Source organism: Papio anubis, chromosome 16, assembly GCF_008728515.1.
Source record: "Papio anubis isolate 15944 chromosome 16, Panubis1.0, whole genome shotgun sequence".
Taxonomy (NCBI): domain Eukaryota; kingdom Metazoa; phylum Chordata; class Mammalia; order Primates; family Cercopithecidae; genus Papio; species Papio anubis.
Window position 1 is genome coordinate 27,949,769 of NC_044991.1, and position 22,149 is coordinate 27,971,917.

Sequence of the window (22,149 nt, forward strand, 5' to 3'; positions counted from 1 at the left end):
CCAGAAGCAGATGCTGCCATGCTTCCTGTCAGCCTGCAGAACCATGAGCCAATCAAACTGCTTTTCTTATAAATTACCCAGTCTCAGCTATTGTCTCACAGCAGTGTGAGAACAGATGAATACAGTACTCTAGGTGGGAAATACCGACACTTTCTTTTTTCCCTATTCTCTTGGGTGGGACAGGAGGACGCCCTGCACTGCTTCTTCCAGCCCAGGGAGTTATCAAGCAAGTGCTTCTGTGAGAACTGTGGGAAGAAGACCCATGGGAAACAGGTACTCATTCCCTAGATCAGACTCAGCTGTCCCTCGGTGCACATGGGGGATTGGTTCCAGGACCCCTGTGTGTACCAAAATCCACACACACTCAAGTCCCCCAGTCGGTCCTACAGAACCCACGTATAGGAAAAGTTTGTCCCTCATCTATGTGGTTGTGCATCTGGGATACTATATTTTTTGATGAGCGTTTGGAACTCGTGCTTCTATGGGGGAGGGCAGACTGTATTTATTTAAAACAATGTGTGTATAAGTGGACCCACACAGTCCAAACCCGTGCTGTTAAGGGGTCAACTGTCCTTCACTAGCCTAGGGTTGCCCCCTGTGAATTTCCTGATAGAATCATCAGAGGCCCTGAGGGCACCCCATTTTGGGTGAGAAAGGGAATCTGGATCTGGCCAGTAGTATCTGGGACACTGGGGTTCTAATTTCTAGAGCCGTAGATGTGGCTTCTCAAGTGGCATCACCGAGAGGGACCAGAGAAGAGGGCCTGAGAGCAGCCAGCAGGGCATTTCCCTCGAGGCGAGATTAGCTCCTTGGAGCAGGTGCCGTGGCTCCCCGGGTCCTGGTGCCTGTGTAGAGCCCTGTGCCCTGGTGTCTCGTGTGGGGACCGCATGGTGGTACAATAGCCAAGTTTTGCATTATTGTCAGAGGAGCTCAGCAGATCCAGCAAACAGGAGCCTTAAACTCCGTGATGTCACCCTGCTCCCCTCTTTTTGGGAAGAACGCGTCACTAGCCCTGACATTTCTCTGACTCTCCCATTCCAATCATGTGATTCTCCATCAGGAATTCACAGACAAGAAAGATCTGCCACGCCCTGGACATCCCCCAGAGCTTGGATTTCAGTCAGGTCCTTCCGAAGGCGTGAGAGCCCTGTGATACTGAGGAGCAGGTGGGTTGCTGCTGACCTCTTTGCCATCCTGCCTCTCCCCAGACGCCTCATCCTTTCCGTTTTCCCTTCCCTCACCCCGAGTCTGCTAGAAGCCACTCATTCCTCAGAGATTGTCCCCAGCCTCAAAAGACTTTCTTCTTTCTAAATATTGGATTTGTGTTTATATGCCTCACACTACTGAGGGAAGGAATCCAGAATTCAGTAGGCTTCTTTGGAAATAACATGTGGAATACATAGAAATGCAAAGGCAAACATGTCATTGTGGGTTCTTACTACCAACCAAACTTTCTTCCTAAAATGGCCTGTGCCCACTTTGAGGATAATCATAAAGTAGCCAGTTGACTGGACCACATTTAATCAGAGTAAAGTTTAATTCTCTTGTCCTGAGATAATAACTTATTGAGAGATTCTGAGAAAAAAAAAATGATAGAAGGCCAGGCGATGTGGCTCATGCGTGTGATCCCACACCTTGAAAGGCTGGGGTGGGAGGATCACTTGAGCCCAGGAGTTTGAGGCTGCAGTGAGCTGTGATCTATCACTGTACTCCAGCCTGGGTGACAGCACAAGACCCTGTCTCTAAAAACAAAACAAGAAATACTAAGAAAAAAAAGACACAAATATCTTTTCTTCATAGATTTGAAATGCTACATAGCAAATTTTGTATTCCCGTATGTACGGGTCTATTTTTGGAGTGTCTCTTCTGTTTTATTGGTCTGTTTGACTATTTATGCTCTAGAACCATGGCATTTAGAAAATTAAGGCCTGATAATATGTTAAAATAGCTCCTATTATAACATGGTTTCTTTACCTGCTTAGGCAGTATACATTTCATAGGATTCTCTTTTTCTTCTAGTTCTTTATATTTCTACCTACACATTTTACCTGATGAAATATATTTAAAATTGTTTTTCTCAGAAAAGACTTATTGGCTGTGTGCAGTGGGTCACGCCTGTAATCCCAGCTCTTTGGGAGTCCAAGAGGATTGCTTGAGTCCAGGAGTTTGAGTCCAGCTGGACAACAAAGACTCCATCTTTGCAACAACAAAAAAAATAACAACGAACAAGACTTTGTTATGGAACATTACAAATAGATACTAAAGCGTGTAGTGAGGAATTAGCCAGTGAATCCTTGGCTATAACAGTTACCAAAACTCATGGCAGGTCTTGCTTTTCCTATAACCCACCCTCTTGTTTCACCCAACCCTGTACAGGGTTTTTCTGAAGCAAATCCCAGACTTCATACTATTTTATTTGTAAACACTTCATTATGTGTCCTAAAGGACAGCACTTCAGTGTCGGAGCGCCAGGGAGTCATATCTCAGCACTTTGAGGCCGAGAGACGTAGGATCATGAGGTCAGCAGATCGACCATCCTGGACCTCCGGGTGAACCCCGCCTCTACTAAAATGCAAACTAGCCGGCAGCGCCTGTAGTCCCAGTTGAGGCGCTGGCAGAGGCCCAGGAGTAGCGGAGTTTGCAGTGAGCTGAGATCCCGCCACTGCATTCCAGCCTGGGCGACAGAGCAAAGACTGGCCTCAAAAAAAAAAAAAAAAAAAAAAAAAAAGCACTCAAAAGATAATCATCTCCATCTTGTAATTCCTTAATAGCATCAAATATCTGGTCAATGTTCAGGCTTCCTGACTGTTGTATAATCTGTGTGGTTTGCTTGAATCTAGATCCAAACAACGCCTACACAAACAACACAGATGGAATCTTGGTTTGTTGTCCAGTTGACTCGTAATCTGCATTTCAGTTACGTTTCTTTCTTAAGTTCCTTTTAGATTTCTGCTCCTTTTCTTTTCCTTGCAGTTGATTTGGTTGAAGATTTTTTACATAAGCCAGAACTGGCTAGTTGGTTTCATTTAACGTGTTCCTCTAACCTTTTTATTTCTTGTAAACTGATATTTAGATACAGATATTGCCCTGCATTTTGTAAAGTCCTGCACAAAGTCTGCAAATGGAAACAGGGATAATTGCAGCCTCCACTGTGGGTGACCCAGCTTTGTGTGTGCTGCCCTTGCCGTCTGTCTCCCCTCCGCCTACAAAAGACTTTTGGCTGGGTGTGGTGGCTCAAGTTAGGGCCATTCCTGGGCTTGTGGAGAAACAGAACTCTGTTCTGATGACCCCCACCCCTCCCAGGGGAAAGTTCTAATCTTGCCTTGGCTTTGGGGGCCTCTCTCGTGACCTCCTGCCTTCCATCTCCTGTGTGCTCTGCTCTGCCAAGCTGCTGAGCCTTCGCAGTTCAGGATCCACACTCAGGAAAGCCCCTCCTGGAGGGTGCCCACTGGCCTTGGGTCAGGACTGTTTTCTAATATTCTGAAGTCCCAGAGTCGGGTTTAGGGTGGGCAGGTATAAATGTGTGAGGCAGTCATGTTTGTGGCGGTGGGTGAACTGTCTCGTGCCTGTCTTTTTCCAGCCTGGAGGGCAGTATGAGCTTTTCGCTGTGATTGCGCACGTGGGAGTGGCAGCCTCCGGTCATTACTGTGTCTACATTCGGAATGCTGTGGATGGAAAATGGTTCTGCTTCAATGACTCCAATATTTGCTTGGTGAGAAATATAATCCACCATTGCCTCCTGTCCTGGATTGGCCACCTCTAGCAAATGCTGGGCCCGGGACTGCGTGGGTGTCTGAGATCAAGACACACGGTGGTCCCGCTGTCTCGGTGTGGGGCCTTTGATGAGGGTTCAAGCCTTTTTCGGCCTGAAGTCCCCATGTGGTTTGCACCTCGTTCACTTCCCTCCACTTTGAAGTTTTTGGTGCTCTAGGCTCATGCCCTGCGGCTTCGTGCTTCGTGGGAAATGTCTAGAGAGCAAAGAGAGTTAGAAATATGTAAGGCTTCTGGGAGAAGCATGACCAAGTTTAAACACAGGGATGAAAGCGCTAAAAAGACTTCATTGCACATGATGTCCTGCTGCTGATGCTCCAGGCTCTTGGGAGTTGCTAGAGGTGGGCTTGTCTGGAGGATGAGGGGTACATTGTAGCACCCTGTCCTCTGTGGGTGCTTGTGTCAGCTGGCTGCTTGACCCCATTTGTTTCTGGCTTCCAGGTGTCCTGGGAAGACATTCAGTGTACCTACGGAAATCCCAACTACCACTGGTAAGAAACGTTATTTGGGTAATGGGAGCGTGATGAGCTCACATAGGGTCCTTGGAGTTGCGTGAAATGCCTGTGGATTCCCCTGTTACTAACATGCTGATGGCTCACTGTCCGCCTCATCTCCAACACTCACCCCACCACCCCATGCTTGCCTCACACATCACACTCCAGGAATATTAAAGTACAGGTAGCTCAAACAGCCGTGCCCTCCATCTCCCCTCTGCTGTGCACATGCACTTCCTGGCTGTATTGTCCTCTCCTCCTTTACCATCTAGGCCAAATCCCAACTCATGTTTTCATACTCATGGTCTTTTCCTACCCTGTAAAGCCTTTACTGATTCACTCAGATTCCTAGGGGCTCGTTGTATGCCTTTTTTTTTTTTTTTTTTTTTTTTTTTGACGGAGTCTCGCTCTGTCACCAGGCTGGAGTGCAGTGGCACAATCTTGGCTCATTGCAACCTCTGCCTCCTGGGTTCAAGCAATTCTCCTGCCTCAGCCTCCTGAATAGCTGAGACTACAGGCGTGTGCCACCAGGCCCAGCTAATTTTTATTTTTATTTTTTACTAGAGATGGGGTTTCACCATGTTGGCCAGGATGGTCTCGATCTCTTGACCTCGTGATCCACCTGCCTTGGCCTCCCAAAGTGCTGGGATTACAGGCATGAGCCGCCGCACCTGGCCTTCTTGTATGCTTTTACTGCATTTGAGCATACTTCTTTTACAGCAGAGATCACAATTTTTAATAAAATTTTATTTTTAGAGATGGAGTCTTGCTTTGTTGCCCAGGCTGGAGCACTGTGGTGTGATCATAGCTCACTGCAGCCTTGAACTTTTGGACACAGGTGATCCTCCCTTCTCAGCCTCCTGAATAGCTGGGACTACAGGCATGCAACACCACACTTGGCACATATATATATATATATATTTTTTTTTTTTTTTGAGACAGAGTCTCGCTCTGTTGCCCAGACTGGAGTGCAGTGGCGCGATCTCGGCTCACTGCAAGCTCCGCCTCCCAGGTTCCCGCCATTCTCCTGGCTCAGCCTCCCGAGTAGTTGGGACTACAGGCGCACACAACCGCGCCCGGCTAATTTTTTGTATTTTTAGTAGGGACGGGGTTTCACCGTGGTCTCGATCTCCCGACCTTGTTATCCACCCGCCTCGGCCTCCCAAAGTGCTGGGATTACAGGCGTGAGCCACCGCGCCCGGCACCTGGCATATTTTTAAAAATTGTAGAGATGAGTTCTCACTATGTTGCCAGGGGTGGCCTCAAACTAATGGTCTCAAATGATCCTACCACTGCAGCATCCCAAAGTGCTGAGATTACAGTCCTGGGCCACTGCGTCTGGCCTGTTCTTAGGTTTAATTTCATATATTTGACTGAATGCTGTGAATACCACTGCAAGAAGTTCTCATTTGAGATATAATTTATGCTGAATTGTGACTATTACAAACATTCAGGGATAACTAGTCATGCATTATGGCCCTAGATTTTTTTTTAAATGTGATTTGGCGAATGACTTTGGAGAAAATGGCAGATGAAAGACCTCCAAAAATTATTTCCCCAAAAAAATGAGAAAACTGGCAAAAAGTTATCACCATTACCACTTTTTTACTATTACCATTTTTTTTAAGAGAAAGGGTCTTGCTCTGTTGCCCAGGCTGGAGTTCTGTGATGCAATCATAGCTCACAGCAACCTCAAACTTCTGGACTTAAGTGATCCTCCCACCTCAGCCTCCTAAATAGCTGGGACTACAGGTATGCACCACCGTGCTTGGCTAAAGTTCTCATTTTTTGTAGAGAGGAGGTCTTGCTATGTTGCCCAAGCTGGTTTTGAACTCTTGGACTCAAGCAATCCTACCACCTTGGCCTCCCAAAGTGGTTGGATTACAGGCATAAGCCAGTGCGCCTGGCCCATTAACATTTTTAGACTTCAGGAAATTAGCTAAAAGCCTGTAATAATCCAGAGGATGTTCATTGTAGGGGGGAAAAAAAAAGAAAAGGTATGTAATCTCACAACAGTGAGTTTTGTGGCAGTTTAATTTTTCTTTCCCCTGTCTCCTGCTCTGCAGTTCCACAGTAACCCAGAAAATTAAAGTTCACATTTACGGTGAACACCAGCAACCCAACAGCAGAAAAGCTGGATCTCCCTCAAAGCTTTATTTCCAGGAATTATCACAATTGAAGTGTTTGGTGGTTCTCTGTAACACCTGACTTGCTAGACTGCATTTGACCTGCCTTGGAGCTTGTCCAAGGCAAAAAGCTTTTCAATCTGGCACAATTGTGAAAAACAATGACAGGGGCTGGGTGCAGTGGCTCGCGCCAGTAATCCCAGCACTTTGGGAGGGCAAGGCAGGTGGATTACTTGAGGTCAGGAGTTTGAGATCAACCTGGGCAACAATGTGAAACGCCATCTCTACAAAAAATAAAATTAGCCGGGTGCAGTGGTGTGCACTGTAGTTCTAGCTACTTGGGAGGCTGAGGCAGGAGAATTACTTAAACCTGGGAGGTGGAAGTTGCAGTGAGATCATGCCGTTGCATTCCAGCCTGGGTGCCAGGAGAGAAGTCTTGCCTCAAAAAAAAAAAAAAAAAAGATAAAAGAAAAAAAATTAGCCAGAGTGGGGACATGTACCTGCAGTTCCAGTGAATCAGGAGGCTGAGGTAGGATGAGTCCAGGAATTTGAGGCTGCAGTGAGCTATGATCTTGCTGGGTACACTCAACCTGGACAACAGAGCAATACCTTGTCTTAAGAAAACAAAATACAATGACAGGCAAATGTTTAACTTTGTGGCTGCTTGACCTGGTGGATAACAGCTGGGGCAAACAATAGACTAACTAAAAAGCTAAAAAGGAAGGCTAAAAAGGGTAATGAGATGCCCATAGGGGTTTGAAATGCTCTGACACATTCCTGGGTATCTATAAAATGCAAAGGTGCACCACGCTGTGAGAAGAGGGGCTCAGTGTGCCTAAACTGCTTTTATAAAACACTGTAGGTTGGGCGTGGTGGCTCACACCTGTAATCCCAGCACTTTGGGAGAATGAGGTGGGCAGATCACCTGAGGTCAGGAGTTCGAGACCAGCCTGGCCAACATGGCAAAACCCTGTCTCTGTTAAAAATACAAAAATTAGCCGGGTGTGGAGGCGCATGCCTGTAGTCCCAGTTACGCAGGAGGCTAAGGCAGGAGAATTGCTTGAAACCAGGAGGTGGAGGTTGTAGTGAGCTGAGATTGTGCCACAGCACTCCAGCCTAGGTGACAGAGCAAGACTTCATCTAAATAAATAAAAAACACTGTAGCTTGTGCCAAACAGATTTTTCTTTCTGGGATAATGGAATTTTGATGTGAGCTAGGAAGAGGACACCAAGCCACCAGTCCCCACTCAAAACCCTGGACACTCAGTCTCTATGAGCTTCTCTGGCAGACAGTATTTCATACATAATTGTCACAGTCATTGTTGGAGAAATGTGTGTCTGTGTGATTCGTTTGGGCAGGAATCTCGAACGCCTGTGCTTAGTTTCAAGTGGACTTTGCTACGCATACCTTTTCCTGTTGTTTATTTTGCTTACTATTGTGCTGTGATAAATCATAGCAATGTGTATGACTACACATTGAGTCCAGCGGGTCCTCCCAGAGAACCACTGAACCTGGGAGTGTTGGTGTCCCAACACAGGTGGCTACACAAGAAAAAAAGCAATCAACAGACACTGTCCCTGAGGAAGTCCAGACACTGCATATGCTAGAAAAGACTATATGACCTGCTTTAAATATTTTCAAAGAGTTAAAGGAAACTATGTTTTGTTTTGGTTTTTTTCTTTCTTTGGGTATATACCTAGTAATGGGATTGCTGGTTCAAATTATATTTGTGCTTCTAGATCTTTGAGGAATCGCCACACCGTCTTCCATAATGGTTGAACTAATTTACATTCCCACCAACAGTGTAAAAGCATTCTTTTTTCTCTACAACCTTGCTAGCATCTTCTGTTTCCTGACTTAATAATTCTCGCTCTGACTGGTGTGAGATGGTATCTCATTGTGGTTTTGATTTGCATTTCTCTAACAATCAGTGATAATGAGCTTTTTTTGAACATGAGAACACTATGTTTAAAGAACTACAAGGCAGTAGTACAATTATGCTTAACTGAATAAAAATAACAATAAAGATGTAAATTATAAAAAAGAACCAAACAAAATTTCTGGAATTGAAAGTAAAACAGCAACTAAAAAAATTTACTGTGGGAATTTCTACTAGTTTCCTAGAGTTGCCAAAACCGATTACAAAAATCTGAGTGGCTAAAAACAGCAGAGACATGCCTTTTAGTATTCTTTGTAATTTTATGGATGTGAGGTGTTAGATACAAGAACTCATCAAATAGACTCTTAGTGTGAGGTTTTATGGGGATCTGGAGGAGTTAGGCTGTGCTCATATTGTCACTGTTAGGTGTCAGAAGCTAAAATGAATTCTGGTGTCTTTTTTTTTTTTTTGGAGATGGAGTCTCTGTCGCCCAAGCTGGAGTGCAGTGGCATGATCTCAGCTGACTGCAACTTCTGCCTCCCAGGTTCAGGCGATTGTCTCACCTCAGCCTCGCTACTAGCTGGGATTACAGGCACGCACCACTACACCCAGCTGATTTTTTGTATTTTTAGTAGAGACAGGGTTTCACCATGTTGACCAGGCTGGTCTTAAACTCCTGACCTCAGGTGATCTACCCACCTCAGCCTCCCAAATTGCTGGGATTACAAGCGTGAGCCACCGCGCCTGGGCATGTTTTCGTCTTCCCTATTGTTTTGGGGGTTCACTAGAGACTTCTTCACCACAAGGTCTGAGACTGGCAGTTCCTTCTGTTGCACTCCCTGTAATATACAGGGGTCCTGAGGATGGAGTGGTGTGGTGTGGAGGGGGGAAAGTGTTCTCTAGTCCTGTGATAAGTCTTCTAGGGAGTCCGAGGTCCTGTGCTGTGACCTCCAGAAGTGCCTCTCAGTTTTCCCCTCTTTGGTGAGATTGAAAGGATAGAGGCAATGTTCTGCAAAAATAGTTGTCCTTCAGGGCAATTTTTCACTTTTTTGAAAACATTTTTTATTTTCAGGGGTTTTGGGGGAGCAGGTGTTATTTGGTTACATGAGTAAGTTCTTTCATGATTTGTGAGATTTTGGTGCACCCATCTCCTGAGCAGTATACACTGAACCCAATTTATAGTTCTTATGCCTTTGCATCTTCACAGTTTAGCTCTCTTTTATGAGTAAGGAGACTGGAATACTCTGGGCATATTTCAAGACTTGCTCTTTTTCTCCCCCTGCTGGAGGCACAAAGGTATTTTTCTCTTATCTTCACCCTGAGAACATTACAGTGGGGGTGTTCCTGGAGATTAAATGTATGATCATGTGAGGACCCCCATAACACAGCCCCTCCCTCCAGAGTGTTCACCTCTCAAGCTGGTCCTCATGGAGCCTCCCGCAATCCACCAATCACCGTCTGAAATTTGCCTGCCCAGGTACTGGCTCCAACACAGGCCTCTGCTCATCTGAGCTGTGATTCTCTGCATCTACTGTCTTTCCAACTTACAGAGCCAGTGGTTCAGCTGTGATCTCACTGCTCTGATGGATCTAAGAAGAGTTGTGGATTTCTAGTTTGTTCAGCTTTGTTGTTGTGAGGACAGGAGTGATGACCTCAAAGCTCTGTACGTATTAGCCTGCAAACTGGAAGCCCCAGAGGGGAGAGTGTCTTAGAACAGCATTGCACAGGCCTCCCAGATCCTGCTAAGGTGGCAGCTGTGGTGGTGGCCGGGGCAAGTTTGGAGGAACCTACTTTCCATAGGACCCAGCACTCCCCTTCCTGTACAGCTGACCAAGAGAAATCAAAACCAAACTTCCTTTTCCACAGACATACTAGGGCGAGGCTGGGTTGTCTTTCTATAGTCAATCAAACAAGACATTGAGACAGATTGAATGCAGGAGGAGACAGGAGAATCCAATTGTCCTTCATTTTGCAAAAATGTACAGCAAGGCCACTCAGTCCCTTATTTATTTGTTTTGGAGATTATAATTATTTCTCTTTTTTCCTATAATGCTATCCTGAAGCAGATATTATAGTTATTTTTCATAAAAGAATATTTGCATTTTCATGTGTTATTTTTCAATTAATGGTTCTCAATTGCCCATCTGTCATTTCATATTTAACTTTCTGTTTTTGAAAGAAATTCAGAAAAGCTGCAAAAAGTAAGCACAAAAGTCCTAGCGGTCCTTCTGTTAGCTTCTAATGTCAACATCCTGCATCACCTTAGTTACAAGTGTGGAAACCAGGACATTTGCACGGATATATGATTAGCAAATAAACTGCAGACCTTACTTGAATTTCACCAGTTTTCCATCGCTTTCCTTTTTCTGTTGCAAGATCCAATCTAGGATTCCACACTGCATTTAATTGGCAGGTGTCCCTTGGATGCCTCATTCTGTGCCAGTTCCTCACTGTTTTCTTGTCTTTCGTGCCCTGGCAGTTCTGAAGAGTACTGGTCAGGTATTTTGTTGAGTGTCTCTGAATTAGTGTTTCTCTGATGTCTTCTCATGATCAGATTGGCAATTTGCTTTTAATGGAGAGGATACCACACATGTGATGCTGTTTTTTCCTCAGCGTGTCACATCAAAGGGTACCTGATGTTGCTGTGTCTTGTTTGCAGGGTGATACTCACTTGATCACAAAGTTCGTGCCGTGTCTGCCATGTTTTCTTATGGAAAAGTTATTGTTATTTTTTGGTGGTGTTAACTTAATCTTTCTTTTTTTTTTGGAGATGGAGTCTGGCTCTTTCACCCAGGCCGGAGGGCAGTGGTGTGATCTCTGCACACTGCAACCTCTTCCTCCCAGGTTGAAGTGATTCTCCTGCCTCAGCCTCCCAAGTAGCTGGGATTACAGGCACGTGCCACCATGTCAAACTAATTTTTTTGCATGTTTAGTGGAGACAGGGTTTCACCATGTTGGCCAGGCTGGTCTCGAACTCCTGACCTTAGGTGAACCACCCGCTTTGGCCTCCCAAAGTGCTAGGATTACAGGTGTGAGCCACCATGCCGGGCTGGTGTTAACTTTAATAGGTAAAGCATACTCCGGAGACAGTATGTTGAGGTTACGTCAGTGTCCTGCATCTTAGAATTCTGCGTAGAGATTTTAGCCTCCTCGGAAGATTCTTGTCTGCAACAGTGATTCCTGTATTTCTTGCTTCAATGTGATTTTCTATTTCCCTCATTCTTTCTACATTTATCCATTGGAAATCTATAAGGATGACTGGTCTCTTCTTCTACACTTGTTTATTCATTCAGTTACTTACATCTGTATAGACTTGCTGATACTACTTAATTATATGGCTTCTAATTTAATACTATCAATACTCACTTTCTAGCTGGGATGCTTTCAGTTCTGGTCACTGGGAACTCCTTCAGATGGGCTCCTGTGTCCTTTCAGCTTGCTCCATCTTTTAGTGAGCACCTCTTTTCCTCTGTATAACAAGATATTTTGCATTCATCTTGTATTTTTTTTCCCTCAGCTTTGAAATCAAGTCCTTCTTCAGTGAGACCTGGCTCTTTTGATTAGAGGACAGCTCTTACTGTACAGAAAACATTCATGGAAGTCATTTGCTGAAGGACGGAGCAACCCAAACCCACACAGCTCCCAGGCCATAGCACAGAGTTTCTGCCCCAGGAAGGGGTGTGACAGTCCGAAAAGACTGGTCCTGCGTGAGGGGAGTGACTTTACTTAAATCAGAGCAGGAAGAAAGTTCTGCACCAGAGCGTAATTGGAGCCAAAGGGCATCACAGTAGCTAGCAGTCCTCCGTGGGAGCTTGTGCCCCCTGAAGCACAAAGGTCTGTACCTGTTTGTCCCCTTGCGCCTGAGCCTGAGTGCAACTCCTGGGCATGGGGGGAAGGAATGAAGTTTGATTGATCTCTGAGGCCCTGGCTCTCAGCACAACCTCCATCCATGAGGCCTCTGAGGACTGTTGTGGAAGGAGTCACCAAAGGAATGAATCCAGCAAGCCAGGCCTGACTCCAGGAAATAACTGAAGGAGAACTCGCACAGGGACTAAAGCGTATTTTGCGTAATATGGACTTGGACATCTGGTGTGTAAAGGCTAGGTGTTAAACATCCTACTACGCACAACTCTCCTCCCCTAAAGAATTAGCCATCCCCAAATCTCAGTAGTGCTGAGGTTGACAGTGCTTGGCTTACATCCTGCCTATTAGATCTGGAGATCTGGGAGAATTGGGTATAACACTTTCAGTGATCCACGGGGGGGATCTGCAGCCATTGTGGGCGCCTGTTTTTCCCGTGACCTTTGTGTGCTCGTCTCTCCTTCCAGTATCTATTGTGCTGCCTCCTACCCCCCAGCCCCCTCCACACACACACACAACCATCCAGCCTCCTGCCATTGCCAGCAGGTGCCTTGCACAAGTACCTTGCCGCGCTAATCCGTTAAGGTCGCTCTGTCACTCGCACCTATTCTTTACACATGCACGCACTCCCTCAGGTTTAAAAGGTGCATTGCCCAGCAACAGAAGAAACTGCTTGCTTAGGCTTTGGCCGAGTTGGCAGCTTGATGAGGACGCTCAGAGCTCAGCTCTGGAGAATTCGAGCATCCAACCGTACCCCGCTGCTCCCAGGAGCGGTTACCTGGGCACCCCTGTGCTCTTACTCTGTCCCTGCTCATGCTGAGGACCTGCTAGTAGGGGTTCAGCTGCCCTGAGCCCGCTCAGCCCATCCCCAGCCTGCCTCTTGCTGTGGACTGACGAGTGGCAGGCCATCCCATACAATCTCGACACTTGGCATCAGTGGTGTCAAGACAATTCAGAAGGTTTTCCGTGATCCTTCAAGCCCCCATGCTCGCTCCCAGATCCTGCCTTCAATTTGATTAGGTACAGGTACCACAGCAAGCCAGTGCTGTGTGCTTCAATACCAGGGCGTCCTGCAGCTCAGCCACTGCACTAAGCACAAGGAATCTCTGTGGGGCCCAGGAGCAGGGAGTCACCCCTTTGGGGCCCACAACACCTGGCTGTCCCCAGACTCGTGTCCAGGGAAGATCGTGTTGAAGGCCCTTAAGGAGAGCGGGGCAGGGATGCCTGAGCAGGACAAGGACCCCAGAGTCCAAGAGAATCCTGATGATCAGAGAAGGGTCCCCATGGTCACCGGGGATGCACGGTCTGCATTTCAGCCCCTGCGGGACAATGGAGGCCCAGGCCTGGGCCACTGCAGAGAGACCTCCATGCCCAGAGGTCAGAAGTCAGATATAACCAGAGATCCCAGACCTCCTGGACGAGCTCGTGCACCAAACGAAATGCCATCTCGAGCTCCTACAGCTCCACGGGAGGCTTCCCGTGGCTAAAGCAGAGGAGGGGGCCGGCCTCATCCCACTGTCAGCTGACCCTCAGTTCCTCAAAGACAGTGAGGCCAGGTCTCAGGCTGTCCCTTTTCACACCCAGTGTGAAAAGGTGGCAGATACAGCACCAGGGCAGACACTCGCCCCCAGGAATGGCTTCCCCAGATCCCAGGCCTCCAGGCCCCATAGACGCAAGTTTCCCCTGCTGCCACGCAGGCGAGGGGAGCCTCTGATGCTGCCACCTCCATTAGAACTGGGGTTCTGGGTCACTGCTGAACACCTGGACCTGGAGAAGGAGGCGGCGTTCCAGTGCATCAACAGTGCACTGTGGGGTGAGGCCAAGGCCATCTGGGCCTGCAGACCCTCACGGCCTTCCCATGCTTTGTCCTCACTTGCAACAGGGGCTTCTGGTCTGCCTGCTGTTTCTAAAGCACCCAATATGGATGCACAGCAGGAGAGACACAAGTCCCAAGACTCCTGGGGCCCGGTGCCCCCCTAGCATCTGCTGCAGAGGCTCCCTCTACAGCTCCTGTGTCTGGGAAGCAAAGACCACCAGGCCCTGTTCTCCTTCTCAGATCCCCTTCCTGCCACCTGTTCCCACTCCCAGGACTCAGGCAGGTCACCTCGCTGATTCCTGCCCCCTCTCCAGTTGCAAGCATGGAGGGCAGCATGAGAAGCCCAAGGCCTGGCACTTCTGGAGCCAGTTCCAGCCCTGCAGCCACACCCACGGGCTTTGGGAGCAGAGAGCCAGCCCCAGCTCTGAGTTCCCTCAGAAGAAAACAGGTAAAGAGAAAGGCCCCGAGCACCACCCATGGCAATGGGGCATGAGGGAGCCTGAACACCAGGGGGCCCCCCAGGCTGAGCACATCCATGGTGACTGCGGGACCTGGCACAGGGAGCAACTCTGTTGGGTGGCACTTTTGTCTTTACTTTCCATCACATCCCTGGGGGATCATTTAAGCAGACACCCCCAATTGCAAGTTAGGGACCCAGTGCCACTGCAAACAAGGCAGGCTGCATATGCAAGTCTGGGCCGGCCTCTGACCCTAGCAACCCCACTTCCCACATGGGCACAGCAAGGAGGAACCTGGCCTCTAAGGCTCCCTCGTGCGCTGTCAGGGGTTCTGCTGGACACAGGTCCAGTGGGCCATCGTCCAGCTCATCCTTCTCCACATCGGGCTTTTGAGCCCGTCGTAAATTCCTTGCCTAGAGTGAGGTCCAGAAGATTTTCCTTCCAGTGTTTTGTAGTTTTGTATCTTAACATTCAAGTCTTGGATCTATCTCGAGGATTTTTGTATATGCTGAGAGATAAGGGTCCGGGTTCATTCTTTTGCATGTGGCTGCCCAACCCTCCCAGTACTATCTTATTGAAGAGGCTGTCCTTTCCCAGTGTGTTTCTGTCGGCTCTGTCAAAGATCAACTATTGTAAATATGTGGCTGTGTTTCTAAGGTTCTCTGTCTGTCCCTGCTGATCTAAGTGGGACTAGTTTTATGCTAGGATTACACACTTTTGCACCACGCAGTTCTCAAACATTTTGTAGTTGTAATTTGCAAAAGAAATGGGATGCCTCTAGTTTTGCTGTTTTGACTGGAGGATGATTTTGGGTCTTTGAGCTCTTTTTTGATTCTTTTTATGAATTTCAGACTTTCCACCCTGTGAGTGGTGACATTGGTATTTTGTGGGGGTTGTATTTGAATCTCTAGACCAAGTTTAGACAGTGTGGTCATTTTAATGCTAAGAATTCTTTACCATGAACATGAAATGATTGGTTTTCATTTCTTCTCTCCTTTAAACATTTCTCTAGTGTTTTGTAGTTTTCCCTGTAGAAATCTTTTCACCTCCTTGGTAAAATTTCTTCTTGTATATTACATTTTTCCATTTTGTTGTTATTGTAAATGGGATTGCCTTTCTTAATTCTTTTCCCCAACCAGACCATTATTGGTGTGTAGAAATGCTGCTGATTTTGTCGCTGCCGTCATTAATTCTTGTATGCAAATGACTGTATTAATTTATTTATAGTTCAGAGTTTTCTGGTGGAGCTCTTTATATGTTTCCAACCAAGATCACATCTTCTTCTGTGACAAGGATAATTTGATGTCCTCTTTTTCCAACGTGGATGCCTTTTACTGTTTTCTCTTGCCTGATTGTGTATGCCGAATAGGAGTGGTGAGAACCGCATCCTCATATCTTTGTTCTGTTTACAGAGAAAATAAGCTTCAACCTTTCTCCTCCATCTCCTGTAGTAGGTTATCTACAGTTTTGCCTCTCATACAGCTTTACATTCTTAGGTATGTTGGGGCTTCCTTTGCTGTTTTTCATTTTATTTGTTTTGAGATGGAGTCTGCCTTGCCACCAAGGCCAGTGCAATGGCGTGATCTTGCCTACTGCTACCTCTCCCTCCTCTGTCTAAGTGATTCTCTGCCTCAGCCTCCTCTGAATAGCTGGGATTACAGGCACCCCACCACCACGCCTCAAGCATTTTGTACTTAGTAGAGATGGTTTCTACTGTTACACCCTGAATTTCCTGACCTCAGGTGATCCACTCCATCTCAGCCTCTCCCAAAGTTGGGATTATGCATGCGAGGCACTGGGGCCAGCCCGGCCATTTCAGGTATGTTTCTTTATGCCTAGTTTGTTCCTTTTTTCAAGACATGGTCTCACTCCTGTCTTCAAGGCTGGAATAGCTGCACCATCAGAGCTGCAGCTTTGAACTCCTGGCTCGCCACCTCAGCCCGAGTAGCTGAGACTACAGGTGCACATCACCAGAGCGGCTATTTTTGCTTTATTTCTTTGTAGAGCCTTCTGTCTCAGGTTGACCTTTGAACTGTTCGACCCTCAATTGATCCTCCCAGCTCAGCCTCCCAGAAGCACTGCCGAATTGACAAAGATGAGAGACACCTTCTGGCCCAGAGTCACATTTTAACATCACATCCTCACTGCTGGGCCTAAGTTTTGGCAGTGACTGAAAAACCCTATGGGGAGTTTCTGGTCAGACCCTGCCCAGTCTGTGCATAGGAGGGGAATGGAAAGTGGCCCGTGGATGGTTCTTTTGAGAACTGGCCAGACAAGCACTGAGATGCCGCCCTGGAATACAGGGGTTGTGTGATGTCCAGCCCAGCTGCCAGGTCCAGGGTCCTCAACACCGCCCAGCTGGGGAGCTCACCCAGAAGCGGGCCTCGCTGCCCAAAGCAGCTGGTCTCCTTCCAACGTCCCATTTGAGAGAGGCAACTGGGCCCTGCCTCCAGGAAAACATTTCAGTGCTGCTTGTCTTTGTCCCCGCACTGGCTGGCCTCTCTGCACTGCGGAGAACTTGTTATGCAAGGCTCTGCCAGTCAGCTGAGCATCACGGCAGCTCTCTTCTGTTCCAGTGAGGCTTCCACCAGGCTCCAGCACTCCTGCCCCGGGTCTGACTGTTCTCCCCCACCCAGAAGTGACCCCTTAACCCATCCCGCCTCCCTGTCTTCTGGCAGCTGCTCTGGGAGGGGTATTTGACCTCAAGGGCTGAGCTGCAGTCATTTTCTGTTTCTGTTTATCTTCCAGAGCTGCTTTGGACAGCCCATGCGTCAGTCCACATGTACTGCTTCTTTGGAAGGCAATTGGGGCTTTCTTTCAGGGGTGGGTATAAAAGTTCTTGTGACATTTGTTTATGAAATCAGCCTTCACTACATGGATAGGACCAGCATACTTCTGCGGCATGACTCTGCCATCTTACTACATTTATTTTTTTATTTTGTATTTTATTTCTTTATTTCTTTTGAGATGGAGTCTCGCTGTGTCTCCCAGGCTGAAGTTCAGTGGTGCAATCTGGGCTCACTGCAACCTCCACCACCTGGGTTCAAGTAATTCTCCTGCCTCAGCCTCCTAAGTAGCTGGGATTACGGGTGCACATCACAATATCTGGCTAATTTTTGTATTTTTAGTAGAGATGGGGTTTTGTCATGTTGCTGGAGCTGGTTTCAAACTTCTGACCTCAGGTGATCGACCCGTCTTAGCCTCCCAAAGTGCTAAGATTACAGGCGTCCATGTATTTATTTGAGATGGAGTCTTGCTCCGTATTTATTTATTTGAGACAGAGTCTTGCTCCGTCACCCAGGCTAGAGTGCAGTGGCACAATCTTCACTCACTGCAACCTCCACCTCTCAGGTTCAAGCAATTCTCCCGCGTCAAGTGTTCTGAGTAGCTGGGATTACAAATGCCGGCCACTGCACCTAATTGTATTTTTAGTAGAATTGGAGTTTCTCTGTCTTGACCAGGCTGGTCTCAAACTCCTGACCTCATAATCCACCCGCCTCAGCCTCCCAAAGTGTTGGGATTACAGGCGTAAGGCACCGTACCTGGCCACATTTATCTTTTTATTTATTTAGAGACGGTCTCACTCTGCACCCAGGCTGGAGTGCAGTGGCGGCATCTCAGCTCACTGCAGCCTCTGCCACCGCAGTTCAAGCAATTCTCATACCTCAGCCTCCCAAGTAGCTGGGACTACGGGCTCCTGCCACCACACAGGGACAATTTTTTCATTTTTTGTAGATAGAGTTTTATCATGTTGGCCAGGCTGGTCTCGAACTCTTGACCTCGTGATCTACCCACCTCGGCCTCCCGAAGTGCTGGGGTTAGAGGCATCAGCCACCACACCTGGCCACATTTATTATTTAGAGACAAGGTCTCTCTCTGTCGCCCAGCCTAGTGTGCAGTGGCGCCATCTCAGCTCACTGAAGCCTCTGCCTCTGGGGATTAAGGGATTCTCATGTCTCAGCCTCCCAAGTAACTTGGACTACAGGCACCTGCCACCACGCAGGGATAATTTTTTCAATTTGTTTGTAAAGACAGGGTTTTACCATGTTGGCCAGGCTGGTCTCCAACTCTTGACCTCAGGTGATCTGCCTGCCTCATCCTCTCAAAGATTACAGGTGTGAGCCACCGTGCCCAGCCTGTTACTATATTTAAATAATGTGGTGGCTTTATTTAGTAGAAACCCCATCTCTACTAAAAAAAGAAACAGGCCAGCGGCAGCCCTCGCCTGCAGACACCAGATTGGGCGGAACAGCAGACGGCACTCGCGAGGAGGGCAGAACCCAGTGTGGACCCTTCTGCCTGTGGGAGGGGCTGCTGAGGCCTACGGAGAGGCCAGGCTGGAGGCTCGTCCCCTTGTCCAGCCCTTGGTGTGGTCTCTGCCAGGTCCCCAGCCCACCAGTGCAGGGCGCCCCTGAGCCTGCTGCTGCCACGGGCCTGTCTCTACCCAGGACGTCCCCACACCCTCGCAGTGTCAGGGAAATGGTCGTGGTGGGGGTAACACTTCCCAGGCAGGACTGTTGAGAGAAGCTGAGAAGGGTCACACTGCAGGCAGGGGCCCGTGTGACAAGCCCCTCTCACCCAGAGAGAGCTGACCAGGCAGCTCACGAGCAGAGCCACATCCCCGAAGTTTGAGAAAGGTTCTGGCTGGGCTCAGCCTCCTCACTGGCCACAGGCAGCCTTTGTTGTGTGAACCTTGCTCTCCTGGGAAGGCTGACGGCTGATGTGGGCATTGCTGAGAGTAACCTGTGGCCCAGTGGATGTAGCCAGGTCTACTCAACCTGCACTTAGTACCTAAGTAGGACCCAGGCTGCACACCCATCTCCAGCCCAGGGCAGGTCCCCTGTAAGCTGGCTGAGCTACTGAGGCCAAGGTAGGAGGTGGCTGACAACACCCGTGGCCCATGCGGAGGTGGTGGAAAGGCTGGACTCAGCAGCAACACCAAATCCCAAACCAAGCAGAAACCACCCGAGACTGAGGGGCTCGTGCCAGAGCGGTGGACACAGGTAAGAACCCAGTCCCAGGTTGTGTGTGGTGGGAGTCCTCCCAGTCCCAGGGCTCAGCACAGCAAAGGAAGACCAGCCAGGTCACCCTGGTGGCCATCTGTCCTTGTCCCACCTGCAGAGTCAAAACAGCCTCTCCCCAGTGGGCATCGTCTCTCTCTGCCAAAACAACAGCGGTCCCTGCCCCAACCAGACTGCCCCCCTCAGTAGAGTTATGGCTGCTGCTCCAGTGCTCACCGATGCCCTCGGTGAAGTTGGGGTAGAACGGGTCAGTGAAGAGGGGCTCGGGCAGCTCACGGAAGTACAGCTTCAGCGTGCCTGCGATGGTGTTCACGTCCATCTCGCTCATCATCACCGACACGTCCTTGTTATCTGGAAAGAGCACGGAAATGCAGCGGCCTCCTTCAGGATCCCAAGTGAGTCTCCCACCATCTCTGCCTCGGGTATAGCACCATCCCTGCCACGCTGACCACTGTGCGGGTCCCTCCTGGGCTTTGAGCAGCTCATCTGACCCCTCCCAAGAACTGTGCATAGTTCTGTGTCTGCAGAGTTGATGGGGCTGCATGGGCATTCCCATTCCTCTCCCCTGCTTGGCCCGATGTGACGGCCAGGAGGAGGCCAGCACGGCAGGACACAGTGCTTGCATGGGAATCGGGTGACTCTGCCCTGTACATAGCAACCACCCCTGCACCAGTGTCTTCTGATGGCAGGAAGGCTGTGGGAGAATCTGGTTTCAGTGTTTGAACCAATGTGTTCCTTCGGACCCAATGGGTCACTGGTGCTTACTTCCTCACTGCAGGCCAGGTCTATCGTGGACCCCCAAAGGGAGCTGAAACTACCACAGGCCCTCCCAGGGGTGCTGGGCATTCTAGGGGTCCTAGTCAGGGTTGGTGGTGAGTGCTGCAAAGAAGGGTCTGCAGGCACAAAATCCTGTTGCTTTGAAGATGCTGGGAAGGACCGTCTAGGGCCTCTGTGTCCTCCTCTGGCATTTGAGGCAGGTCCGGGTCCTTCATAGCCTGTGAGGGCTGGTGAGATGGAGGCGGAAATGCTGCAGCCCCAGCGTGAGCTGGATTTCATCAGTGTCCTCTGCCCGCCACATCCTCACACAGGGCAGTGGACAGACCACACTGAGTCCTGGGCTTCCATCTCCTGTCCACCCCCAAGGCAGCAAGGCCAAGGCCCCGCAGAAGCCCCTGGTTCACCCCAACAAGTGGGATGGGTGGGTACGATGGTGTAAAAACTGGCTTCTATAGAAGCTTTTTCTACAACTCTTGTCTTTTTTTAAAAAATAGTAAAACAGTAAATGAAGAAAAGACGAAAAGAAGGATGTGACATGCCCGGGCCACGGAGTGCTCTGAGATATCACGAACACCACCGCCCACACCTCCATCCCGTCCTGCGCAGGCCGACACTCACTGACGTCGAAGGCTGCCTTCCATCTGCACACCGAGCCTTGTACATGCCTGTTCTCCCTCTGCAAGCTCTGTCCTCATTGCATGTACTTTCTCAGGAACTTTTCAGGCAGCCAGAATCCCTGTGAGTCGCTACACATGATCTTTGCGGGGAGGTCAGGAGGCCTCTCTAAAGCACGCACAGGAAGGGCATCTGACAGATTCCAGGCCTGGGGTTAGCAGCCCATGCCCCAGGCTGGGGGATCAGACCCGGTGTTGGTCCTGCCACCCTCGCTGCTGTGAGAGGAGAATCCCTGACCCCTGCCCTGGGCTTGGGCCTTAACACACATCTGACGAATGAATGAAGGGTTGCCTCAGCACCAGCGCTCTAAGTCCTGCACTGCTAAGTGCTTTTCTCTGAGTCTTAGCACTGAACAATTCCAACAATGCCACACAGGACACTAGAGTAAGAATACTTCAAAGTTAGAACAGAGCGCTGTGCTGAAGCCTTTAGTTCCGTTTTGCAACTGGATTTGGGAGCACATCAAAGCTAAGCCAAGCCACCTCATTAGCAGTGGGTTATTTGGTGAGCTGCTGCTGGAGTCCCCGCTGTCATGCCCAGAGCCTCCCAGTGCTATGCGCGGCTGCCGTGCAGGTGGGGGTGAGCGTGCTGTTTAGACACACAAAGGAGTGCAGGTATGATTGATGGAGGCCCCGGCCCATGACCAGCAAGTCTACAGAGGCCCAGCTGATTCCATCCTGGGAAGCAAATGAATTCTCAGAGGAAGTGGTCTGTGTCTGCAAGAACTGCTCTCAACCAAACAAGTTTCTCTTGGCAACTGACTCGTGACAAGTGGGCAAGGGTTGGCCATCTAACGGGAACCTGGGACCATGACAAATTCCAAGCAAGGAGAGAAAACCCTGCACTGGCACTCCTGGAGCCAGCCCCACTGCTTCCAAGCAAGGCGCAAGGACACTCCTGAGCTGGTGTTGAGTAAACACAGAGGTAGCTGAACACGGCTCAGTGTTCTGGGGCCTGGACTCACCATCGCGAAGGCCATGCAGAGAGAGGGAGAGACCCACACATGCTCCTCTGCAGAAACAGCTGAAGGGACAGGCACCTCAGTGCATGAGCCCAAGCCCCTCCCCACTCTGGTGGCTACACCTTTGACTCCAAAGACCCCTGTCTGTTTTCGATGGCATCCTCGCTTCTAACTCCTGCTGTTGAACTGGGATCAAAAGCTACTTCAGTCTATAGTGGGGCAGAAGGGCACAGTCCTCTGATCTCGTGTGGAACTCTCAAAGCCCAAGGTCCCAAGGGCCCCTGGGAGTCTCATCAAATATTTCCACTC

The 22,149-nt window shown here is 49.0% G+C and overlaps 1 long non-coding RNA gene, 1 pseudogene and 2 gene segments (V, D, J or C); 3 read left to right on the forward strand and 1 right to left on the reverse strand.

The window, feature by feature from the left end:
- LOC103888259 overlaps window positions 1-22,149 on the forward strand; it is a 641,220-nt gene that overhangs the window by 569,865 nt on the left and 49,206 nt on the right.
- The window catches only part of LOC101024006, a 644,330-nt gene that overhangs the window by 553,947 nt on the left and 68,234 nt on the right, over window positions 1-22,149 (forward strand).
- Window positions 185-12,920, forward strand: LOC101011690. Its single transcript, XR_002515475.2, has 5 exons — window positions 185-273; window positions 1,061-1,166; window positions 3,581-3,712; window positions 4,213-4,262; window positions 11,789-12,920. It is a non-coding gene; the product is annotated as an uncharacterized LOC101011690 (long non-coding RNA).
- Window positions 13,143-14,753, reverse strand: LOC116270684 (annotated as a pseudogene).